The sequence below is a fragment of the Patagioenas fasciata genome, chromosome 1, assembly GCF_037038585.1.
Source record: "Patagioenas fasciata isolate bPatFas1 chromosome 1, bPatFas1.hap1, whole genome shotgun sequence".
Classification (NCBI taxonomy): domain Eukaryota; kingdom Metazoa; phylum Chordata; class Aves; order Columbiformes; family Columbidae; genus Patagioenas; species Patagioenas fasciata.
The window spans coordinates 30,762,470-30,789,072 of record NC_092520.1 but is presented as its reverse complement, the minus strand read 5'-3'; the positions used below and the strand labels follow the sequence as shown (position 1 = coordinate 30,789,072).

Genomic DNA, 26,603 nt, shown 5'->3' with positions numbered 1-26,603 from the left:
AATAGAGCAAAGATACACCACAGCAGAGAACGCTAGCAGGACAAAGGAGATACTATTGACTCATTCCAGACTGCCGACTTAGCAGCTCAACTTTGTTTCCTTTTAACTTTTGTAACAGTAGGAGCTCAAAGCTTCTCAGTCTATTTTCTGCACAAATAGAAACACCCAGACTTCAAAAAGTAGTACACTTTGAAGAAACCCAGACCATTAACACATTAAAAACTGTGTGTGCTACTAAACAGGGCTTCACGGTTACTTGCATTTTGCAGTGAGTAGATGCTGGTGTTTTAGTAATAATAATTTTACACTGCTGCATTCTGGCAAACAATTCTCAACAAGTATCAGTTTGTAAAACACTTTGTTGTTGTTTTTAGTGTGATACAGATCTATTGACTTTGCAGTGGGTAAGTACTACTTCGATATTTTCACAGATTGAGTAAAAAAACCCCACTTTTTTCCCCCCAGTAGCATATTGCAACAAGTTTCTAACCCTCTAACACTACACTCGTAACATTGGGGAAAGCATATGATATGTGAAATTCAGATTTTAGTCCTCAGCGGTTTAATCTACCACCAACACCCCCGACTGAAAAACCAACTTTTTATTGTCCACTCTGGACAATTAAGTGTTCAAGGCCATCACTAGGACAGCTTCTCCGCTCACATTTTCCCTGTGCCAAACACCATCAGGGGCACGTTCCCGGGCAGGAGACCAGCTCCTCGCGTCCCAGCTTGCTCCTAAGCGGGTGCCCAAGACTTAAGACAGCGGTTTAACTTCACAGATAACCCCCGCTTACAAGTACACCTCGCCTGTCTCACAAGAAATCGCTCCTCGAGTGTACAGTATGCGCTTAAAACGTCATAAAACGTCATAAACGCAAATTAATCGGCATCGTGTAAACCAACCCAATACTAGAGCGTGTACATTTGATTTAACTGTTGAAGTATTCAGTCTTGGGCTCGGCTCCCCAACCCCCCCCATGTTCACGGCTCCGGTCCCCGTGGAGGCGGGGGGGGAAATGCGGGCGGGGCTCCCGCGTCCTGCCTTGGCGTCGGGGCCCGCGCCACCCCCCGTTGGCGTGGCGGGCTGTCACTCAGGAGACGTCACAATACGCCTGTGTGAGCGCTGTAAACACTCGGGCGGGCGTGTATGTGTATGAGTGTCGCGGGGGCGCGCCTCCCCCCCCCCCGAACCCCCTGGCGTAAGCCCGATCCGGGGGGGGGAGGCGCGCCCCCGCTTGTTTCCCTGCGCGCATGATAGCGGCACGAAAGGTAGCATCACTGGAGCAGGGATGATGTAATTCTCCCTCCGGCCAGTAACTGCCTGCGCTTGCACCGATCCGACTGGCAAACGGGAGGGGGGGGTTGTGTTTTACTCGTATCAGCATCTCCTGACCGCGCAACCCCCCCTTTAAACGCCGCTCCGCTCGTCCCGTCTCCCCCCACCGCCTCCCCGCGGCGCGGAGGAGGGATAGGGGTTGGGGCGGGGAGCGGAGTGGGGGAGCCCCGCGTCGTGTGTGCAGGGTAAACACGCCGGTGAGCGCCGCGCCGGCGGTAAACAAGTCTAAGGTGCCCTCCGCCGCACGGCAACTTGCTGCGGGCGGGTGTGGCCCCCCCGCGCATACACACACACATACACACACTTCCCCCTAACAAAAGCCCGTTTAATATCAGCGTCAGCTTTTGTTCGGCGGGCAGTAGTAACCGTCCCCTCTCCTGATCACTTTATTTCACCGGTTCCCCCTCCTCCAAAATCCGCGGTTCCCCCACGCCCCGTCCCCCGTGCGCGCATCCCCACTCGCTCCGTGGCTCTTCTTCCCTTCAAACCCCCCTAGTCCCCGGAGCGCCTGGTCCCTCCCGCCCGCTCTCCGGGGCAGCAAGCAGGTAGGCGAGCAGGCAGGCCCCCCCCCCGCTTCCCTCCCCCTTGAAAAGGCAGTAGCTAAGTGGCACTTACTGTCAGAAGAGGAGGGGAGGAAAGCCCTTCTTTCGGTGCAAAAGCAAAATAGCCACTCGCAGGACGTTGCCAGCACAGGAGACAGCGAGGAAAAAAAAATACAAATAATCTTCCAGTAGCGCGTGTGTGAGAGGGGAGGAGGGAGGATTCGCCTTTTAACCGGAGAAAAATAAAAACAAAAAATAACCAGCCCACCCCCCACTCGGTTGCCTTTTTTTGTGCAGTTTCAGCAAAGCTGCGAGGAAGTTGGTCCTTTTGTTCCACTATTTATAGATTGCGTCAACATTGCGAAAAGGAGAAGGCGGAGCGGTCGCACTTACTCCTCGCCGGGGGGGGGATAGAGGGGGGTGGGGGTGAAGATATCGGGGTGGAAAGGCGGGACGGACACACACACAAGCAAGCACGGTGTATACAAGCGACCTCAGCGCTCTACCCACCCGCAGCCCTCCGGAGCACGGGGGAACCGGGCGGTGCGGCGGCGGGGAGAACCGCGCTGCTTCCCCGACCGGCTGCCGCCGCACAGCACCGCCCCGCGGGCGGCGAGGCGAGGAGCGGCGAACCGAGCGGCGGGGCCCAAGGCCCCGCCGCTCGGTTCGCCGCTCCTCGCCTCGCCCGTATTCTCCACCTTCACCCCCCCGCGGTGCGCCTCCTTCGCCCCCGGTAGAACCTGTTGCGACCCCTCGGTTGAAAGCTCCAAGGGCAGGTGCACACACTGTCCAGCTCCGTTTTCTTTCCGAGGTGGCCGAAGGGTTAATTCGGGGAAAACATTTTAAAACCCGGGGATCGTGAAAGTTAAAAGTCTCTCCTCTTTCGCCACCCGTGAGGAAGGCGGCGGACTTGAGGGGGTGGGGGAAACCGACGCTTTTCTGGCCGAAGGCCAATGTTTCTAAAGTGAATGTAAACAAAGAAAACTGCAAACACCAGAGGAGGGCCTTCCACCGCCGCCAAGGGCTGGGTAACGTGTTACCAAACGGGTGCCGAGGTTTGCCTACCCCCCGTTTCCCTCTCCGTCCTCAGTGCCCACGGTCACCCCGGCCACCGCCCCGCTGGACGGGGGGAGCTTTCCGCCGGTGGGGACGGCGCAGGGTAACAAACTTCAAAAAAAAAAAAAAAGGCTGCTTTTAAAAATTTGCTTTCAACCTGTTGGGGGTTTTTTGTTGTTTGGTTTTGGTTTTTTTTGGGTGGATTTTTTTTTAGTTTTTTTTGAGAGCGGAGGCTCGCCCCCCCCGCCCCGGGAGGCATATCCGCCGTGCCCCGGGCGGGCGGAGGCCGGGACCGGGCTTGCCCGAGCCTGCCGGGCGCTCCCGGCTGCGGCTTCGGGGTTGCGTGGAGCTTCTGGTAACGTGCTCGGGGAAGCATTCACGGAACTCCTGCTCCGTTGGCAAAACCTTCTGTGTTTAGGCGGGGAAATCCTCGCTTGCTCGCACCAAGGCCGGAGGGGTTTCACTGCGGGGTTAGAGAGGAGCTGGAGGGAGGCTGGAGGCGTGTGTGGCCGTGACACCGGTTGCGTGATCGCTCTAAAAACACCCGTGATGGACATGCGAGCGATGTGAAATCCAGCCGTCGGACTGGGCGAGCTTTGGAATTTTTTTTCCCCCGCTCCTCACTGTCGTGAAATCTATGGGCGGATGATTTTCCCTCTTAGTTATGCTTCGTGACAACGGATGCCTTCCCGATGATGATTTTTCTGGGGGAGAGTGCAAGTCCCTCGGAAAATCTCCCGCCCCACCCCAGCCCACGCACGGCCCCTGCTTGCTGGGGCGCTTGGGAGCTCAGGTAATGGTTGCGGAAAGCTCCGAGTGAATAAAATAAAATCCGTTACTGTGGTTCCTTTCCTGAACCGTCCCCTGATCCCGGGCTTTCCCTCTCTACAACTTTGTGCTTCGCAGCGAGGTCGCCGTCCCACTTCGCTGCTCTTGCGACAGAACACGAAGCTTGCTCATCCTCCGTGAGCTCTCCGTGGGGACTGTGGATACTTTTTTTCCTTTTCTGCTGTGGTTAAAACAAAATAGAAATAGAAAATAATAAAAAAGAAAAAAGAAAATAACGAAAATTACCTAGTTCCAAGACGAACAGTGTTCGGTGTCACTTGAAAGACGGATGGTCTTTTGCGTGCAAAACCCTTGGCAAAAGTTAACTCTTTTAACAGCCCTTTAAGTGGTGGTGTAAAAATTGACTGGTGGTGGAAAGTAGCAAGTAGTGGTAATAAAGAATAGATCCAAACTATCAACCGTAAATAAACCTTCCTGGAAAGAGCCGAGAGCTGAATAGAGAGTAGGGATAGGCAATTCACTTGCTGCTTCTCTGAAAATTCAAAAGAAAATGGGAGTGTGACGTGCTGGCACAATTTTTTAAACACACGCCTCTGGGACTTTTTTTTTTTTTTTTTTAAAAGAAGAGTAGCATTGCGGTGAAAGTGGATGAAGGAAGATAAAAGCAAGAGATGAAAGGTGCGAGCACTGAGGAGCCGGCACGTCTGCCCCCAGCGCTGCCCGCTTCGCCGCAGCCCCACCGCCTGGAGCCGGGGGCTGAACTTCGGTAGAAGCCACGGCGTTCAGAAATGTCGCAACAGCACTTTGGAAGTCTCTAAAGAAAAGCTGAATTGTTCGAACTTAGGTAACTTAAGGAAACTCGTTATGACCTACATTGCTTTTTCTGAGTCAGCAGCCTCAGCCTCAGCCCCGGCGGGTCCGGCCGCGCTCCCGCAGCCGCCGCGCATCCGCGGGCGGAGCCGCCTCCGCCGCCCCCCTCCCCCGCGGCCGCCCGGGCTCGCTGCTCCATGGGTTTACAAATAAACTCGCCTGGATCGAGACAGTTTCACTTCTGCGTCAGGAATGCCTCCGCGGGTTTTTTTTTCTTTCTTTTCTTTCTTTTTTTTTTTTTTTCCCAGGTTTGCGGACAGAGCACTTTGCCTGCTTCTGTAGTGGTTTATCGACTGGTTTGTGAGGGGGAAAGCTAATTTAAGCGAAAGACAAGGGATTTTTTTCCCAAGTTTTTGAGAACTGTACTATATTTTCCGAAGAGGTACCGATTGTTTCCTGCACCGGGCAAGACATGCCTTGTAGGGAAAAGTTCCTATGTGTTGCACACTGCTTTGCTCTTCAGATAGACAAGGAAACTCTGCAGCTCAAAAGCTTACCAACAGCTGTCCATATTATTTCTGTAATCTAATATAAAAGTAGCAACGATTAAGCTCCAAATGTTCACATTCTGAAGACTCATAGTTTAATCCAGTTTGCAGCGAGCTCGGACAGTTACACGGACCTTTTGTAAAACGCACGGTCAGCATCAGGGGGAGAACCAAGAGTGTTTTAACATCTTAACTAAAGTAATCTGTGCGCAAAGTTACCGCATCACCCCAGCCGGGCAAGGGACTGGGAAAATCAGCCAGTCCTCTTTCTTTTATGTCCAAAATGACTAAGAAGTCGGGATGAAATGACCTCAAAAAACTCCACCTTTCGAAAAGAAGCTCTCGGTGTCTCTCCCTTGCCCCCCGCCGCTCCCCCGCGATTCTCACTTTTTATTTATCGACACGCCGTTGACATCAGCAACCAAACTGAAACGAGAAAAAGCAGCTCCAAATGCCTGGATTTTCCGGTCAGGCGTTTACCGGGTTTGCACGCTGCTCCGAGCGCTGCTTTTGGTGTTATGATCATTATCACTGATATATTTTTGCAAACTTTCAGGATCTTATTGGCCAACTACAGCAACTCACCGCATTTCAATATGGGGCAGAGACAACAAATCCAAATTCCTTTATTATTTAAAAAAAAGAAACTTTCACAGCAGTGGGTGGATTAGGTGCTCTGTACTAACAACTTCTAGCAGCTCTGCGTTTCCTGCAATAGTGAAATTTTAGTCTCCCTTCTTAAGAAAAATAGCGAAATTTGGAGATAGCGATCAGAAGCTGCTGCCCGTGCCCCTAAGCAGCGAGTGGGGCAGAAAAACGCCAGCTCTGATTCTGGGGGTCGGGGAAGGGTTGTTTCTCGGTGGGGAGGTGACATCTCTCCCAGCCTCGTTTCCCCGCCAGATGTTTTCAGCTGGCCACGGGGGAACGTCCTCGCTGTCTCACCGTGCGGACGAGCAGCCACCTCCGCTCTGCGCCTGGCGGGTGCTGCCAACCATCACCACAGAAATTCAGCGTCTGCCTGATTTTATTTTTCAAAGAACCCCCAAAATTCCCCCGTGGTGTCACGGAAAGAGCGCGGTGGTAACCGCCGCTTCTCAGCTCTCCTTGCTCACAAGCCCCAAATGTCAAAGGCGGGGAAAAAGCATTTGTGCTTAGGGAGGAAAAAAAAAATCAGACATAGTTCGGGAGGAAAGGGGTGTGAGGGAAGAGGGGGTGAGAAGGGTTTTGGCTGTGCAGGAGCTGACACGATGCGTTTCCACTTCCATCGAAGCGGGAGTGACTCCGGTATCCCGCTCCAGGGTCCCGCTCTCTTCCCCGGCGCTTTGCTCGGCGCTTGTTCGGGAGCTCCGCGACTTCCCCGGTGCCGCAACCCCCGCGCCATGCAGGGCAGCCCCGGGACCTGCCAGCCTCCCCCTGCCCCTCGCTCGGACGCCTCCGGAGGGCTCGGGCAGCCCCGCAGGCGCTCGAGGGCAAGCTCTCCGTTCCCCCAAACCGCTCTCCTTGCGATCAAGCCCACAGAATGGGCTCGAAAAGCGAGACTTTGGGAGACCTGTGGAGGGAGTGGACGTGATCTGCGCGTCAAAGAGAAGCTGAAGGATCAGCAGCGGCAGTTAACACCAGTCACTTCTGCCGAGATTCTGAGACCTTTTTTTTTTTTTTCGGTCTGGAAACTTTTCTATCTAGAGCTGCGTAATTTCGTAATTAGTTTTTCAGACACCGTTGTCTATATCCAGCGCGTGCGACAAGGTTGTTAAAAGACTGGATGTTTTTTTGCTCACGCCGGCTGGATCTCTGCAAGACTTAATTAACCCCCTGCGCCTCATCACGTTTCTTTTGCCGAACAAACTAGCTATTTGAGCAGCCTGCGGTCAGCTCGGTGCTGCTCTGCATTGCAGGGCTGAAAGGTACGATGCAATGTCCTCAGAGTGATTGTAGACTTTCAGGGTATTACCGAGGTTAAATGAAAGTCCCGGGATGGTAAGAGCAAAAAACTGGTAGCTGTCCAAGAACAAAATCGTTATTTTTAATTGAGTCGAGTTGGAATTTTTTTCCCTCCCTTTTTCTTTCCTAGCGTAGCTGCAAAGTATCTGTGTTTGTGTAATTAATGGAGGCTTTAAAACGTGCTCGTCACGACTGACTGGCGGGAGCATACATATAGCAAATAATGACAACCCCTAGCGAAAGAAATGCGGTGACCTGGGCTTGGATAGCGGTGTCCCAGCAGCGATTTGTCTTTTCCTGTTTGACTTTTTCTTCTTCTTCTTTTTTTTTTTTTTTTTTTAAACTTTAATTATTTCAGAGCTGTGGCCAAGAGCAGAGGATGCTATTTGAGAAATACTCTCCGTGACCCCCGAGTGGCCTCTGGCCGGAGAGGGGCTCCGGGCACCGGGGCCGGGAGCACGGGGAGCTCGTTTTCTAGCTGCGAATGTAAAATTTCTCTCTCCTTTTCGTTCCCCAGTTCAAAGATTTGGCTGATAACAACCAAATCTCTGTGTGATCGCTTGCTTTCCTGACAGGCTCAACATCTAGCTCATCTCCTCGATGTAAGGTTTCCGAGTGCCCCGTTTGCGGACACTCTTTTTCTCAGAGATGACCCCAAGCCCATATTTTTATGCGTCCCCCCGTCCCCCTGCCGCCCCAGTGACACTGGGGTTACCGGTTTCGTCTCTCGTCAAACTTCACGTAGATTTGGATGTAAATTCAGGCGGTTTGAGCTCTACAGACACCTACGTTATCTTCCTATTTGGTGTAATTAAATTACGCGATCTTAAATCTCGTCGTTAGAAACACCAAATGCGAATACTCGGCATCTTGAGTATCTGCTGGTACTTTTATTTCTCTCGGCACATGAGGAGTTATTTAGCATATAGAAAGAAGCGAAGAATCACCTCCTTTTAGCAGGTCAAACGGTGCAGTTTATCAAAGAAAGTTCAGAGAGTTAGAAGACACTGGAATAGCGCTATATATATATATAAAAAAACCAAACCAAAACAAAACAAAAAACCAAACCAAACAGCAACAACTGTTTTGTGGTGTTTTTTTGTCCCGAAGTTTAACCGCCTTCTGGATTTGAGATAGCCGCTTCTTCTTGCTTTTTTACTTGTCCTGGCAAGACACCGAGTTCCGAAGGGCCCTATCCTGCTCCCGGGGCAGTTACCGGCGAGGTGGTGACGGGACCGGATACCGGACGGGGGGTCACGTCCACACTTAGGTCTTGGTCAGGCGAAGCGGTGCGGAGAAGCCGCTGGCAGCCTCTTGCGGATCTGTCTCTCGGGCTGGTTTTGGCTTATGGGAAAATGAGTAGTTACTGTAAAATGTTCAGATTGCTCCGATGGAAACTTTCCGGTGTATTGGAAATACGTAAAGACAGGAACGATAATGACACAACTTTGAAAAGTAACTTCTGACTCCCTGAAAAGCAAGAAAAAAACCTTTCAGGACCCGGTAGTTAATGATAGTCATTTCCACCCCGCTTCGCTGAAATCAAACCGCGTGTGCTTGAGGGAGTTTCAGACTTCCCGTTTCCATCACCCTCGAAGAGCCGGGGAGCCCTTCTTGACCCACCGCCTGTCCCGTGGTCCACGGGCACCGCCGGGTCGCCGTCCCTCTTGCCCGCAGGTTTCCCCGAGAGGGCAGCGGGCGAACCTTCCGGCAGCGGGGTCTCCCTGCCGCGATATTCGTTTTTCCCCGCTCCCCCCGTGCCTCCTTGGCCGCCTTGGGCAAGGCAGAGGGCCCGGGGACCGCCGGACGGGCACGGCCACCGCTGCCATCTGCGCTGCGCTCCCCAACCGGGACGAGCTGTTCTGCAGCGCTGCAAATACTTTCAAGTCATCAGTGCTTCTTAGTTGCCTTTTTTTTTTTTTTTTTTCCTTTTAATTGTTTCTCTGCTTTCTCTACCCCAGCCTCTTATCTTTTTCTCGCAGACACTCGACCCAGTGAAACCAGTGGGTGTGCAGGCAGTTGCGGCAGCCCGGAGATCTCACTTTTTTTCCTTCTCCACTAAACGCTGCAGTTAAAATGCTGGCAGCGTGGTGATTCGTCTCCAGCTGCTGCTGCTGGTCAGTATTTACCGCTAGACAGTCATTTATCTCCCGGAAGGGAAATGCAAAAGAAATTTGTATTCGGCCATTTTCTGCAAACTTGACACCCCGAGGTGCAGTTTTGTCCATGCTCGGACTTTCCTGGGAGAACTGAAGCGTTGCTGGCGTTTCCCTGTGCACGGTAACTTTGCAAACACTACAGCTGTGCTGCAAAGCAACTTGTGGGTGCACATCGACAGAGCCCCCAGCTCCTTTTCCCGTCTGTGTTTCTGTGGCAGTGGCCGTGAGCTGTCCCGGGCCACGATTAACCCCTCTCGTGGCCCTGGGACTGTCACCGAGAGGTGCACTCGCCGAGTCCCTCCGTTTCGTGCCGCCCGGCCGGTACGCGGGGGCCGACCCTCGCCCAAAGGCAACGCGGAGGACGCATCAGAGGAAGAAGGATACCCGCGGAGGAGCTGTGGCAGTGCTGGGACAGTCCGGGACTGTGGTCGAACAGTGCTAGAACAGCTGGGACAGTGCTGGGATAGCCTGAGACTGTCCTAGGACAGTTAGAACAGTGCGGGGACATTCTGTGACACTGCTGGGACATTCTGTGACACTGCTGGGACAATGCTGGGGCAGGCTTGGACTGTCCTGAGACAGCTAGGATAGTGCTGTGACATCCTGGGATAGTGCTGGGACAGCTTGGGACTATGTCGGGACTGTGCTGGAACAGTTGGGACAGTGCTGGGACAGTCTGGGACAGTTCGGGTAGTGCTGGGATATCCTGGGATGGTGCTGGGACTGCTTGGGATTGTGCTGGGACGGTGCTGGGCAGGCTGGGAGAAGGCAGCGCCAAGTAGGAGCGAGCAGCCGAGCCGAGGCGGGGGAAGGCAGGGATAGGGGATCCCTGGCCACGGCTTCCCCAGCTCCTAGCGGGGAGCCCACTGGGGACACCCTCGACCCCGGGGCCCTGGCCCACCTGCCCACGCCGGGCTTCCCCGGTGGCACCGCGGCCTCTGGGAGGCCGGTGCGGAAGGTCGGAGCGGGGCCGGGCCGGCCTGCGGAGCTGATCCCGGGCTCTCTGGGCAGCTCTCCCAGGGCTCTTGGCAGCCAGCTGCCGCCTCTGACCGTGCTCTCCGGTAATACGGGGCTGCCGTGCTGCGGCGTTCAACGCGTCCGCGTCTCCGCATCTCTTCCATGTAAAAATCAGCGTCTAGCCCAGAACTCGGAGAAACGACCGATAACATCAACCCGTTCTGGTTTCTCCCATACACCTTGTGGTTTCCTCCCTCGTTGTTGTTTTGTCTGTTTGTTTGTTTTTCTTTCCCCCCAGCCGGGGACACGGGGTGTCTGCCCCCCGCTCCACCGCCTCCGGTCCACTCAGAGCGGCACTACCGATGGTTCCCCATACTCGGGGGCGACCCGACATGCTCCTGCTCACAGACCTCCTTCTGCCCGTCCGTTTGTCGCGGCAGAATCGGACCCGTTAGGTGGAAACTAAAGGGCAAATGACAAAAAATAAAAAAAACTGCTGTAAACATTTAAAAAAAACCAGAGTTATGTTTGCATCTCAGCTGTGGCCTTTCAGAGAGCTCCCAAGTAAGCTGAAAGCTGCTGTAGTACTTCGTGTAACTGAGAGTGTGGGACAATGTTTCCAGGAGAATAATTTAGGCTTATTATATCTTTATTATTATATATATCAAAGACATCAATACTCATCTATTGAAATTGAAAATTATTTGCACTCTGAAATGCCGCTGGCTCTGAAAAAGTGTTTTCTTCATTACTTTTGCTTAGAGATAGAAAATGCTGACCTTTCTTGGCCATGGGCATTTAGCAGACCAAGTTCATTAAAGATATGTGTTTTGTGAAATCCCACAGGACAACTTTAATTGCCGGTGAAATGTTATTTGACTTGGCAATGTAACAGTGGGGATTTGACTCATCAAGATGTAAATTAAGAGTACACAGAGAAAAAAATGTTTCTCTGCGTACATCTGAATGTGTATGTCCTCATTTTAATAGATTAATTAATATTACTTCTCAGTCATAAATTAATAAGTGCTCTAGGGGGAATTCAGGGAAGAGTAACAAAAATGATTGGTGTACTAAAGGGCTAATATATGGAGAAGCATTGTTCAATATCTGTAATGTGTGTCTGCACAGATAGAAATGAAAATAGTTTGGGTAATGAAATGTGTGTGTTTGTGGCCGAGGAGATTAGCAATGTGCAAATGCAAAGTCCTGCTTCTGCCACAGGACTCAGTTGCCTAGAATTCAAACTAGTTTTGGGTTGTTACTTCAAGGTATGCAAACTCTAGCCAGAAATGAGATTTCAGAAGCTTCACAAGCCTGGCCTATTGAATCACCTAACTCTATGTGACTTAATGTGCATGTTTGTCACTCTTCTGAGAGTCCAGACTTTCTCATGTATTTCACAGCAGATTGAAGCACTTGATTTGGGACTTTGTATCCTACCTTAGAGGCTAGGACCCTGAAATCTGGATATAATAGCACTAGCGTATAGGTACTGTACCAGTTATGTCTCTTTTTTACCTATATTGCAGTCATTTTTCCCCACAAAGAAACAAAAGGGTGTTGGAGAAAACATTTGAAGGAGAAGAATGTGTCCTCAGGGTTAGCATTTCTTCACTTTAATTGATATTTTAATGTTTTAAAAAATCAGCTGTTACACCCTGTTCTTGTTTGTATGATGCTTACCTGGCTTATAAGCTTACCTGGTAAGATCATGTTTGAGGAGTCCAGAAATTATCTAACTCAGAGCAATTCTATATACTGACTTACAGTGATTATAGACAGTTATAGCATGTTTATAAAATGTGATAGTTGTGTCATAGGCATGATGGCTCAAGGATATTAACAAGACAGATTAAAATGATAAAATATATGTGAAAAGGAAGTCTTTTTAGTTATTAAAAGCATGTCAGTGTAAAACAGTACTCAGAAAGTGTTTGCTCGTCGTAAAATAGTTACCTTATTTTAGTAAATACAGCTTGCCTTTTATTACGGCTAAAGTGAGTGGCTCAACTATGTGGGACACTACAGAAACAATAACTAAGTTAACACATCAAGACATCTTTGTAGAGACCATTGCTCTCCATATGTTTTATACAATCATTTCTAGTACCCATCAGCTATCTCTGACACAGATTTCAGGAAGCAGACCAGCAACACCTAATTCACTGCCCAGAAGTATGTTTAGTTCAGAAACTTTGGCAAAGTTTTCCACATGAGAGTCTTATCCATCCGAGAGCATCTTGAATTATTTGGTGCTTGGTTAGCTCAGGTAGAGCCGTAGGCCTGGATCCCCAAATGTCATCTGGGATCCGTGGGCATCTGACTCCTGTTTAAATATTTCGTGTTGGGTAGTAGGAGGTAAGTATCTGAGTAACTTTAGATTTTGAGCCTCATTTTTTTCTTAGTCATTGTATCAAAGATCTCTCATCGTACCTGTAAATGTACATTTACTAGAAAGTAACCCTGGACAAGAATATCCTGCTTCTAATGCAGGGATTTCAGCTGTTCTGATCTAGTGTCTGCACTGCCCTGTTAGAGAACTGTGCTTGATTTTGTAATTGACAGGAGGTGAGAGCACTATAGAAATAGATCTCTTACCTCCTGAGAACTGGAGAGAAGCATCAGTCTGTTGAAAGGGTACTTAGAGCCTCCAAGGTTAATCCCATGCAACTTCATTTGGAAGGAGAAAGAAGAAATGTCAGAAACAGTGGAAGAAATTATGGGAGGGGGAAAGTGGGAAACAGAGGGGTGGGAGGCACAGCAAGATCGAGAAGAAGGAGGCAAGTACCTGAGATAGCCAGGGCCGTGTGTAAACCAATACACATAACCGGGCAACTTACATAATACTCTCAAAACTCATATTGTAAAAAATATAACAACAGAAAGAATCATAGTTGAGGGATATTCTTGCAAGTATGGGTAGGTGGAAGTTTTGTGCTTGCCTTTGGTAGAAACTACTTTAGTTTCAGCTGCACTAGAACCATTCATGAATGCAGAGCCACTCAGAAGGACTTCTCCAAGAGCAGCTATTATGTCTTTTTAATAATTTTGAGCAAGAGCTGACTTTTCATTGGTGTCATCATTAAAATAATTATTTTCATTATATTTATTAATTTATTTTACATTTGGATGGCTACTGCAGGAGCAGGTACAGTACATAACGTATGTCTGACTGATTGGCCTATCTGAACATCTCAGGAAAATCAGTTGCTTGCCCACCTCATGCCAAGTTTGGGCTTCATGTGGTCTCCCAAAGCTCAGCAGTCTGTGGGACAATCAAGGGCTTCCTATCAGGCAGGAAGCAATCTGGACAGGGGCCTTCCCAGGTCAACAAATGCCTTCCCAGAAACTCTCACCAAGGAATTATAATTCATAGTCCTCTGCCTGAATGCGTTTTATCATGCAGAAGGCAATTACATGGAAATAGTTGAAAATACATAGGTTATTGATGTAACATGGGTATGCATGCTCATTGTGTCATCTGATTGAAGAAATTTAACCAGGCTAACTAGCATAATTATGTTTTTTAGCAGCAGCTCTAAACATTCTCCTGCCAGAATTTCTGCCTTCAAAGACCTTTCTAGAATACATATGTGCACTTGCCACCTTATTACAAAAGCTATCTACCAGGAAAGTTCGTGTTTGTCTCTGCTTCTTCCTTTTGGAGCCCTAGATCTCTGAGGGAGGAAAACAATCATGTCCTGAAAACCCCCTGAAGTTTGTACTTGATATTTTAACTTCCCCTTGCAAGGCAGCTGCTGCATTTGCACATGTGGGAATCTGGTGAGCCATACAATCTGAGGCGGAGGATTTCTATTCACTAGGGATTAGCTGAACTGTTTTCCTAAATCAGTCACCAGATCTGGATTCCAAATTAACAAAGTGGTGCTGAGCAATAATGTAGACTCTAGGTAGCAGCTTTGCAAGTTTATTCAATGAAAGCATTATAAAAGCTGGCTGTCTAACTGCCGTAGCTTTAGTGCAGTGAACTCTGAGAACCAGAGGACTTACTGAATTTATAACAAGTAAAAAGCTCAAGGTTCTTTCAGCGCCAAGGATGCTGAATGAGAAATGCTGGTCTTTGCACAATTGCTCTAAATACAACTACTCTCAACAAATAGTTTAGAAGATACAGAACAACTGTATCATAGAAAACTGTTAGAAGGGACCTCAGAGGTCACTGAACCTCTCCCTATGCCCCGATGACCTTCTATATTCCTGTCTTTTCTGTTTGTCTAGCCTGTTCCTAAAGACATCCAGGAGTGGAGATTTCACACACCCTGTGGAATCTGTGCCAGTGTTTAACCACCCTTCATGTTGGAAGCCTTTTCTTGGCATGTTTTCCATAGTCGTGTACACTAAACCGTGCCAGTCCTTTTGATTTTTTTTCTTCATAGGGTTCAGTTTATTTATTTATTTATTTATTCTTTTTATTTTACCTCTGACAATTCATATCTCTCTTTTCTCAACTCAGTCCAATTTCTCTCTTACCGTGTCTCAAACTAGACTCAGTATTCCAGCTAAGACTTTGCTGCTGCTGAGGGAACAGACAACCCAAGTCTTCTAAAGGCTCTCTTACTCTTTATGTGTCTCACTATGGGGGTTTGCTTTTTTTAATTTTATTTTTTAATTGAAGCAGCAAAGCTGATTATATCCTTGCTGTGCTCCCCTACCTCCTTTCTCTGGGGATACTGTCTTACCGATTTTTTGCCTAGCCTGTATTTGTGCAGTGTGAAGGTGCACGAGGACATTGCATATGTCCCTGTTGATCCACCACCTATTTTTAAGACTATTTCTCCCATTTGTCAAGATAATTTGAATTTCAGTCCTGTCTTCCAGTGAGCTGGCAGCCTCTATTAGCAATCATCTGCAATAACAAATAAACTTATTTTATCTTCCCTCATTCAGGTTGTTAATGGAAATAATGAGAAGCCTCAAATTTAGCACAGATTCCTGGGGAATCCCACTCTGTACATCCTTTCATTTCAATAACTAACCATTGATAAATGCTTCTAGTGAATGTTTTCCCAGCCAGTTTGTACTCATCCTATACTAGTTTCCTCTAAATTGTGTTTCTCTGTCTTAGGTAGAAGAATGTCAGTGTCAAAAACAGTCAAGATATGACACCTCCTGCTTCTCCCATCTGTTATCCTGTCGCAGAAGGAAACTAGATTAGTATGTCACCACCTAGTCTTATCCAGAAAAGACTACATACGTACTTAATTCAAGCCTTTACGAGGCCTGCAGCAGCGGTTCCCAAACCATGGCCTCAAGTGAAGGCGCTGCCTATGAGGACAAGCGCCAACCTGGCTGAAATCAAACTGGAGAAGTGGGGCTGATAAGCTGAATGAAGTACATCTGCCAGGATTAATGTGGTGTCACAGTCTGGGCAGTGGGGCTGCTAGAGCAACCTGATGGAAGACCCTGCCCTAGAGCCTTTTTCCATCCGTCTTTTCTACAGGTGAGTGTAGTGTCTTGAGACACTAGTGTTTGAGCCAAGTGACTCTCAGATGCTATTGGTAGCAAAAGAAAAAGAAAACAGACGGATCCTTGAACACACCAAAAGAAAAAAAAAAACTTTTGTTCAGGTATGTAGTGAAAATGTACTGAAAATATCCTACACAGGCACAGGGGAAATACAACACGCAGCCAAAGATCTGAAACCTACAGTCATTAACTTGATTGCACTCAGCAGGACATGCCAAGATGAAACAAATATTAGGGAAAATTTGATACGCATTAATATAATTTATCTTTAGAGGTGTACATTGTACACCATGTCACATCATACTTTTTTATAGTCAGAAGAGAGAAGTAGGTAGTGTAAGTATATAATTCATCTAACCTGTTTTAAAGAGGAGTTGCACCCAGAAATACTCACTTGTGTAGAGCATGACCTGAAAGGTCAGAGGTAGACATCTGTATTTTAGGTGTCTAATGTTAAGTTATGCAATTTTTGCTTTTTGTGTCAGGTGCATAACAAATCACTTCTGGTCTCTATTCATCGTTATGGAAAGAAAGGCAAAACTGCCACATTGAGTATGCCCTATTGATCTGTATTTTAGGACACAGAAGTTAATCTTGGTAGATTTCTAATGCAGATTTACCAAATAGTATTAAGTACCTGTGAAGATAATTTTACTTCACTTTGTTGATTCAGATTAATTTTCTCAAAGCGCCTTGTGTAGACAAATCCTGAGCGTGTCTTTGACATGATATCAGAGCTAAACTGTCTGTGCTGTTAGTACAGTATCTGTGGATCCAGATGGTGAGTGTCACTGATGGAGTTCCGGAAGACAGTGCCTGACCCGGAGCCACTGGCTTCTACGTTGCTACTTGAGGCCAAAAATGGCATGAGGATTTTATTGTAATTTGATAGATCCGATGACCATGCTAATTTATAAGGTCATGAATATTGAAGTCTGGTAGTATGTGTGACTACTCTTTCAGGCTTGGTATATAAAAACCCAGTGTGCTGAACAACAGATTTCAAGGGGATTTTCCCAAGGCACAGAGAAGAGTCATTGTATGTATCCAACTGTAGCAGTATGCAGAGCATGAGACACTCCGTTTTCAGCAGACTTTTCCACAAGAGTTCTATGATGCAGATAAGACTGTCTGTCCTGAAGCTGAATTGGGAAATTCAACTGAGTTCTAAAGCTTGGTAAAAACTCTCAAGAAACAGAAAACAGTAACAAGATAATTGCAGAAAGGAAGAGGCACAGGCAGGTGAAGCCAACACAGACGTAAAAGAACAGTTGCTTTAAAATGTTAATTCCCGTTTATACTTCTTCAACTCCTGAGCATTGCTTTGCTGGAAGGCTCTGTAGTATTGCCACAGGACCCTGCAGAAATTGTGGGTATATGCTTGGGCCATCTAGATCAAATTACAAGATATTTTTTCCACCCTGGCCACAAGATCATTGAAATATTATGTCAGAAAATTGCATTATTTCAGCACATTCTGAACTATCTTAGAAGATTATGAAGTTGCAGTTTTCATGGTGATCCCCTAACCCATCTGTTTTGAAAAGGTCAAAGAATGAGATCATACATCTGGGTCTGTGTTAACATTATTCTGTAGGGAAGTCACTGAAGAAAATGATCTTTATATATGACAGAGATGATACTACTACATTCTTTCGGTTTTTCTGTGGTATCTTTGTTTCAGGAATTTTACAGGCAACTTTATACAAAAATACTTCATGAATTTGCATGCACAGTTTTATAACACTATTTGCTATATAATATGCATATATTTACTATACTAAGTAATTAATGTGGCTGTAAGCGCAAGACTGCTTTTTTTTAGCATTAAAATGATGAAATTCCTCAGTTTGTATTTCCAGATTCAATAATAATATAGTTATGCACTAATTTTAATTTGCAAGGGCTACCCCCATCCTCCTCTGATAAATAAGGCAGAACTAGTGACAACTGACATGGAGAAGGCTGAAGTGCTCAAGAATTTTTTTTCTTCAGTTTTCAGTGGTGATCTTGGGGATGTTGATTGAGGACAAACTCAACATGACCCAACCATGTGTGCTTGCAGCTCAGAAAGCCAACTGTATCCTGGGCTGCATCAAAAGAAGCATGATCAGCAGGTCAAGGGAGGTGATTCTGCCTCTCCAAGCCACTGTTGTGAGACCCTACCTAGAGTACTGTGTTCAGCTCTGGAGGCTCCAACATAAGAAGGACATGGACCTGTTGGAGCAAGCAGAGAAGGGCCACGAAGATGATCAAAGGACTGGAGCATCTCTCCTATGAAGACAGGATGACAGAGTTGGGGTTGTTCAGGCTGAAGAAGAAAAGGCTCTGGGGAGACCTTATAGCAGCCTTCAACTACCTAAAGGGGATCTACAAGAAAGATGGAGAGGGATATTTTATGGGGACATGTAGTGATAGGACAATGGGTAATGGCTTTAAACTGAAAGAAGGTAGATTTGGATTAGATACGAGGAAGAAATTCTTCACCATGAGGGTTGTGAGGCTCTGGAACAGGTTGTCCAGAGGAGCTGTGGATGCCTCGTCCCTGGAAACATTCAAGGCCAAGTTGGATGGGGCTGTGAGCAACCTGGTCTGGTGAAAGATGTCCTTGCCCATGGCAGGGGGGTTGGAACTAGATGATCTTTAAGGTCCCTTCCAACCCAGACCATTCTATGATTCTATGATTCTGTGATCTCTCTTCCCACATCTCTCAAGCCCCTGAACTTCAAGGCAGGGACTGGAAGGATGAAGTCCCTTCCATTGTTAGTGAAGATCAGGTTTGAGATCACCTGAAGAACCTGAACATGTATAAGTCTGTGGGACCCAAAGAGGTGTACAGCAGGGTCCTGAGGGAATTGACTGATGCATTTGCCAAGCCACTCCATCATATCTGAAAAATCATGGCAGTCAGGCAAAATTCCCTGTGACTGGAAAAAAGGAGATGTTGCACCCATTTTTAAAAAGGGTGAAAAGGAGGACCCTGGTAACTACCAACCAGTCAGCCTCACCTCTATGCTCCATAAGATCACGGAGCAGATCCTCCTGGAAGATATGTTAAATCACATGTAAGACAGGGAGGTGATTAGAGAGGACCAAGAAGGCTTCACCAAGGGCAAATCTTGCCTGACTAATTTAGTGGCCTTGTACAATGCAGTGACTGCATCAGTGGACAAGGGAATAGCTACAGATGTCATCTACTTGGACTTTTGTAAGTCCTTTGATACAATCCCCCGCACCATTCTTACCTCTAAATTGGAGAGATATGGGTGTGCTGCATGGACTGTTGGATAAGGATCTGGCTGGTAAAGTCAATTGCTCAATGTTCAAGTGGAAACCAGTAACGAATGGCATCCCTTCAAGGGTCCATACTGGGACCAATGCTATTTAATATCTTCATCAATGACGTAGACAGTGAGATTGAGTGTACCCTCAGAAAGTTTTCAGATAACACCAAGCCGAGCAATGCAGTTGATTTGCTAGAGGATGAAAGTAGCCACTGCCCATGGCAGAGGGATTGGGCTAGATGATCTTTAAAGGTCCCTTCCAACCCAAACTATTCTATGATCTGTTTTTAATGTGTGGCTATTTAAAAGATAATGTTTTTGTCTTGAGAACAGATTGATATTATGGCTGGTGTAATTTCAAAGAATGACATAAGTCAGTGTGTCTAATTCTGGATATGGCACACTGTTGTAGTCAAAGGCAAGTAATATTTTTGCTTCTGTATCTCTAAAATGGGTCGTTATCACAGAATTATAGAAATCAGTGCTACAGCAGATCCAAAGTCATCTACTCCTTCCCTCTGATCAGATCAGAATTAAATATACCTACGTACTCCTTAACAGATATTTGACTAACCCGCTTTCCAAGCTCTCCAAGAATGGAGCTTTCAGAACCTCTCAAGATAGTTCATTCCAGTGTTTAATCATTTTAGAAAATCATCCTTTTTTCGTATGCAAGTTATATGTGCAAGCCTGATCTGTAACCTGGATCTCATTTGCTGTAATTTAAGCCCATTGCTACCTCTTCCTGATCTTGACTGGAAATGGTTTGAGAATTTTTCTTGACCTCCAGCCATTCTTGCAGCTTTACTTTTATTTTCCATCTTTCCTGATGTGCAGTGCCCAAAACTGGATGTGATGTAGCCTGTGCCAAACAGAATGGAAGGATTCCTTCATATGCCCTGTCAGGTGTAGATCCTATTATATTATGACTACTCTTTTTATAATTAAATAACACTGATGATTAATCTTCAGTTTATTCAGCTTTAATCCTAAGGTATTTTTCAGAGAACTGCTCCTTAGCCTATCATCTCCCATCCTTCCTATGCAGCCTAAGTATAGAGCTTTATCTTATCTCAGTAGAACTGCCTCCTATTATTTTCAGACCATTTCTCCATTTTGTTAAGATCTTTTAGTTCATTACCAAGGTAGTCTGGAATATTCACGTATCTGCTAGTGAGACTTGTGAGGCCTCAGAGAGATTTTTGATGTTTACCCTTGGGTTAAATGTAGGTGTCCACATGTGAGTTGGGTGTCTAAATGCCGTTTGTAGTCAAACTACTCAGTAGAATCAATGGAGCTTATGTAGATATCTACATTTGATCATCTGACTTTCATTGTACCCTTCATCATTAATTAATGTGAATTCAGTGTAAACATATCAAAGGAGGTCTGTAGGCCTACTCTAGCTTGGAAAACAATACAAAATAACATAATGAAGCTCTCTGAGAAAGACTTTACAGCAATTTTATAGCTTGTGTAGTAGGAACTGGAAGTAGGAGCCCCAATTACGCCTTCCTTTCTCATCTCTTTGTTCACTTGGAACAGCTCTGCCTCTCACCTGCCTACTCCTAGTTTTTAATTATGAAAATATTATGGAGGAATCTTGTTATAAAGCGAGATTAAAAGCTTATTTTTCTCTGAGTCTGTTAAATCACAGAACATATACTTTCTCTGCACGGGACTCCATCCAAGGGTGAAAAGCAGCCCTAAACTCTGTACAAAGTTCTGCCTTTTGGTTCCTTGGTGAAGAAGTAGATGTGCCCTAAGTGTTTGCTTGGTGCTTGGTTATATTATTTTGGGATAGTTTGTCACTGCTGTACTTAATATAATAGTTGCCTTTGTTTTTAATTTGTTAGATGTTTCTTTGTGTTGGTTGGCAAATAAATAAAATAGTAGCTAATATATGTGCAACTTCTTTTAATGGTCACCTTTATGAAATTCCCAGGATTTAAGATGTATGTGGAAGAAGTATGACACGGTGGCCATAATCTATGTTTTGCTCTGGAGAAATAGACCACATTCTTTCCAAATGTGCAGTTTGTCATTAACTGTGAATGCCCAGAGAAGACTTGGGAGTCAAAATTGTTTGTCTTTGTAATATGGAAGACTGTAATGATATTGTCACCTCCTAGGTGCATCTGTGCCATAAAGCTTTTCTGAAATGCAGATGTCTAGGGTGGGATTCTTCTAAATTAAAGGTAGATGTCTGCAATACAGATATTTGTATCTAAGCATGTCACCTTAGGTAACGTTTATGGTTAATGGAGAGGAGTAGGTAATTCTGGGAAATTTTATATCCGACTTGTTTTTGCCATTTCCTTTATGATGGGAAGAACCAAATGTTAGAAGTGTCTGTTTCTCTCCTCTAGTGTCCTGTGACTGCCTGGGTTGAGCCATCAGCTACACCCATGACCAGTGTAAGACCAGTACGGCAACAGCAGTCAGCCGTCACTGAGTCACAAAGAGAAATGGAGGGACAGCTCTTAGCTCACCTTTCAGTCACCCTCATTGATGCTGGACAAAAAAAGGACACACAACACTGAGGCCGTTGCATTGCAGCTGGCACTGCATCAGGCAGTGGAGGTTGAGCTCTTAGAAGCAAAAACGTAACTAATTTTAGTTTTCAGATCTTAGTATCTTTCCAGTCACTGATAAAACCAACATCTTCAAGGGACATAATGTCCCAATATTTTTGTCTGATACTGTATCTCTTCCTTCTGTCCCTGATGGTGTTGATGTTCTCAGATGATATCTCTAGGCTAGAGTAATTCTAGAAGTGACAAAAAACCATATTTATAGGGAGAAAGTCCTCTCCTGGGCCTTCCATTTGGCTACAGGAAGTATTTTTCATCATAGGTTGCAGTGAGGAGCTACAATCCAGCCAGTCCTTCTGGTGTCTTTGTTGTCAGGAAAAAATAATCGATCAAAGCCCATTTAGTGGGAACTTCAGCCAGACACTTGAGAGTGCTGATTCTTTGTTATTTTCTTATTAGGTGATTCCTAGGTTTCTAAAGGTCCTGACATACATTCTCTACCAATAAGAAAAAATCCCTCCTCGTGAGATTTAAGCGTGTTGCTTTTATCTTTAATGGAGCCATGTTTGAGCATCTGTCATCATGTTCACTAAATCATCTGTCAATGAAATCCACATTTTTAGTAGCCATTATCTCAGCTCAGGAATAAATAAAGTTCTAGCTTTTATGTCTAATCCTCCATATTATTTTCAGGTGGATAGGGTGACACTGAGGCCACATCTTTAGTTTATTCTAAAGGTGGTTTCAGATTTCTTATTAATCAGTATATCCACTTCCCAATATTTTTTCCCATGACCCAGTTCACTGATTGAAGGATCAAAATACTGATCCTTCATGAATGTACTGCCTTATCTGGACAAAGCTCTTCTGCAAATCTGTGATGCTCTTTGGTCTCAAACAGGCTTTGTTGTTCAGGATCAAATCTAAAGAGATGTAGCATCAACTTCAAACTGAGTCTAAATTAGTTAGCAGAATTTATCAGAGCCACATTGGATTTTATCAGATTAGATCCACCAACCCATGTCAAGGCATATACAACTAGAGCATAAGGTTGCACCACAGCACGTGCTGGCAGAGTTCCAGTAGCTGAGGCCTGTAGGGACACCACGCGATCACTGATACATTTCCGATGCAATACTCATGCTGGTAGCACAAATGCTTGATGGACACTGATTATTCAGCCTTTGTTCCAGGAGTACTGCATCCAGTTCTGGGCTCCCCAGTTTAAGAAGGACAGGGAATTACTGGAAGCAGTCCAGTGGCAGGGTACAAAGATAATGAGGGGTCTGGAGCATCCTGAGAGAGCTGGGGCTGTTCAGCCTGGAGAAGGCTGAGAGGGATCTCATCAATGTTTGTAAATATCTCAAGTGTGGGTGTCAAGAGGATGGACCAGACTCTTTTCAGTGGTACCTAACGATAGGATGAGAGGCAATGGACACAGACTGAAGCACAGGAGGTTCCATCTGAATGTGAGGAGAAGCTTCTTTACTTTGAGGGTGCCAGAGCACTGGAACAGGCTGCCCAGAGAGGTTGTGGAGTCTCCTTCTCTGGAGACATTCAAAACCTGCCTGGACACATTCCTGTGTGATCTGCTCTGGTGAACCTGCTTTAGCTGTGGGGTTGGACTAGATGATCTCCAGAGGTCCCTTCCGACCCAACCCATTCTGTGATTCTGTGAATAGCTCACAGTTACTGGTGTTATTGCACTCCTGATGAAACACCCAGAAAGAATTTCACAGCTGCCAAAACTTGGAGAAAGAAGAGTGGTTACTTTTATCACTGTATTTCTTTTATATGTTATTTGTATGTAACTCCCACAACCAGCCTTTCTATTTCTTGGGTGGAAGGCTTGTTGTGTGGACTGAAATCCAGAGGTGAGCAGGTTGTGCACACACCTTGTTGTGGACACATACCAACATTAGAAACTTTTGAATTCTTATGCAGAAGAGACAGATCCATTTGGAGTGGATTTTACCCACATAAAGTGTCCTGAAGTATATAGCTACTACGAGGTTAGTGACCCTCTGTATTGTTCCTTGATGTGAAACATGGTGCTGTATCTTTGCTGGGTATTCTCATTGTTATTATCGTTAGCAGCAAAGAACCTGTGCTTGCTAACATTGTTACTAAGAGTCATGAGTTTTTTCATAGGAATTAGACCTCATTAGAAATCAGAAGCAGGATTCATTTTGTGTGCTGCTAAATTTTCTTTATTAAACCCAGTGATATATATCAAGATTACATGCCAACCCACAGAAGTCCTTCAGAGTTGTTATTTTAAACCTGTATCAATGAACAGTTTTGTTCTGAAGCCTTTCAAATGTGTATGCGTATACATTATATACATAACATATATACTTAATATATGTATATGTAGTGACAAAGCAAGTAGTTTAATGCATTTTATGGGTCCAGCCTGGAGTTCTGCATACATGAACTTGTGTGTGGTCAAGGAGGCTTGCATATTTTTGAACTCTGAGTTGGCCTAATAAAAGATATCAGACTACAGTGCTTGCTTTGTCAATCCTGTTTTGCTAGTTCAAAATGACTTGCAAGATTAATTTTCAATTTTTAACATAAAAACCAAGAAAAAGAAGTGTTTACTTACTGCAAGGAGTTGATTCCGTGTTAATGATCCTGAAGGAGGCTTGTACACAAGGTACAGATTGTTGCCAATTTGATGTATATTCGTGTTACAGAATATGAAAATGTCAAGTTATACCATCTTGAGGATTTTGTTTTTATAAGTAGGATTGGTTAAAAAAACCTTTAAGTAATCATACTGTGTGTTTGATGGTGGAAATTAGTATGAATGTTTCTGGCAGTGGAATGATGTGATGTGGTTATGGGTTTCTGTTTTCACTGCCTGCTCAATATTGGCCTTTTACAAATACAGATTACCATGTCGATGGAAGGAATTTACAGCTTTGGCCCCCTTGTCTCACTCTGTATTACAGCACCTTTTTTGTACTTTATGTTACATGTCCTCTCCACGATATTTTTCTGACAGAAAAAGGAGAAGTCTGTGGACTGAGGTCCTGAAAACATGTGAGCTTTACTGTTTAATTGGATGAAATGAATATTATTTCCCACTTACCTTGATTTCCTGTGGGGTGAAAATCATACTCCTCTGAAATCAGTAGCAAACTTTTGAGTGAGTACAACAGGATGGAGAAGTTCATCGGTGATCCCTCACCAGCTAGTGATGTTGCACACTAGAAGCTCAGGAAAAAACCAGCCACTTAATAATGATGACAGTAGAAAGAATGCTTTAAAAAAAATCAGGATTTAGAACTGACAAATAAAATCCATAAATAAAATTCAAGATGAATACAAAAGCTATATGTATGATATGTTTAATATTGTTAGTTTTGGGACCTCACAGCCCGGATAGTTAGAGCTGCAAGATCCGTTTGTGTTCTGTGGGCTGTTACTCTACATCCCTTACTTACCTCATCTTGTGGGCAAGGAGCTGCTTGCTCTGACCTCATGGAATTGCAGCTGTATTTGTGGAGTGCTCTCGTCTTTTGGCACTCCCTCTCCTGTGCATTAACAGGGTTCGAATGCACCAGCATTTTCTCTGGAGCGAACTTCAAAATTCATCTTTAATCCTGGTGCAATGCATGTTCAGAATTTTTTCTTTTCCTGGAGTTTAGTTCCACAGGAAAACATACTTGACTGATGCTCCCACCAGCCAGCTGTGGTTTATAACAATAATTAACAGTAAGATACCGCAGCAGAAAAGGGTAGTAGAGAAATGCAGTCCAGCAGCTTCAGTTATGTGGTTCTGTTCATTTCTACAGATTCCAAAGTACTTAAAAAACAATATTACAGACAGGATGGGCAGCTCTGCCTGTGAGGAAGGTTTCCTCTTAGAAGATTCTGGTTTCATATTTTTTTAGAGCTTTGCCAAACTTAATGTATTTAGACTGAATTTATTTTTATCCAAGGTCAGTGCCCAGTGTTTTTTTTCTTCCTTTTATTTATTTTTTTTTTGTAATTGAAAAGTGAGTGAACTATTTATAAGAAGAAGGCTAGTAAAATTATGCTTTTTTGCTAGTGTAAAAAAAAAATTGGACTCCTGTGTTTTAAAAGGTTTAGGAGCAAAGGCAGACCTTTCTCTGCTGTTGAATCAGGCATGTGCCTTTTGCCGTCCTCACAAAGCCTTTCAAATTTGGTCAGCTGTTTCAAGACGTGGAAAAAAAACATGGTTACCAAATATTCCATAGAGATTTACTAAAGCCTAACAGCAAATATTTCCCGAGATTTCATCTCCTCCATCTCGCACAGCTCCTTCCCGTGGTCAGACTTTCCATACACTGTCCTCATAGAACGACTGAGCAGCCACTAGCTCGGTGCACCAGAGGCCAAACCAGAGGCAACCTCTGTTGTGTTGTCCCTGGGTGTTACTTTGAGCTTCTGAGCTCTGTCTCAGCTTAATTTAGTCCATGGCTCTGTGATTTTTTGCTGTCTGTTTCTCTATTAGTCTGTGTGGGCCTGAAGACACCATTGTAGTTGATGGATCTCTGCGGGTATGATGCACATAGTGGAAGTAATCTTTATTAGTTTGTTTTTAAAAACAAGTATATGCGAAACATCTCATTAAGATATTATTCAAGCTACATGGACAGCTATCCTAAAATTGAAAATAACAGAATGGTCTCTACAACCTCAATATGCTTCCAACATGTGTTTGCATTGGAACATTGGCTCTAGTTTTGTGATTGTACCGAGATTTTCTCATGTGGTTTCATCCCTACATCTAGCATGGATCTGCTCTGGAGATGATGCAGCACTGAGGAGAACTGGTGGATGGTTACTGCAGAACTCTAGCTCACTTGTTGAGAAGGTGCAAAGTATTTTCTGAATGAAGCAGGGCATGGTAAAAAAAAGAAAACAAGGTCTCCAGGTTAAGGTAGTTGAATTCTGCTCTGGACAGCTGGACAGTATCCCTGCCTTTTCTACTGTGCTTCTGTGCGGTAATGGGCAGACATTTCCCTCGTGGTTATTAATTGCCAAAAAGAGCCTTTCTGCTCGTGCCAGTAGAATCTGGAACAGGATGATTGTGCAAATGTCATCCATCAATCACAACTCTTTCTTTGGTAATGTTATATATGACATTGCGTTTAATAAAGCCTTCATTGAGTCAGGTTA

General features: G+C 45.4%; 2 long non-coding RNA genes across 13 annotated transcripts in view; one reads left to right on the top strand and one right to left on the bottom strand.

The window, feature by feature from the left end:
* The window catches only part of LOC136115191 (uncharacterized), an 88,176-nt gene extending 85,722 nt beyond the window's left edge, over positions 1–2,454 (bottom strand). Inside the window, exon 1 of the long non-coding RNA XR_011737826.1 lies at positions 1,955–2,454. This is a non-coding gene — a long non-coding RNA (uncharacterized lncRNA). The remainder of the gene's footprint in view (positions 1–1,954) is intronic.
* Positions 1–26,603, top strand: part of LOC136115088 (uncharacterized) — an 85,862-nt gene that overhangs the window by 48,100 nt on the left and 11,159 nt on the right. For 8 of the 12 annotated variants that reach the window (XR_011737812.1, XR_011737815.1, XR_011737814.1 and 5 more), the window contains exons 8-9: positions 375–404; positions 15,231–15,605. This is a non-coding gene — a long non-coding RNA (uncharacterized lncRNA). Of the gene's footprint in view, positions 1–374; positions 405–4,349; positions 4,511–15,230; positions 15,606–17,626; positions 21,815–26,215; positions 26,306–26,603 lie in introns of those variants that run through there. The other 4 variants (XR_011737813.1, XR_011737823.1, XR_011737816.1 and 1 more) reach the window with 4 other exon arrangements.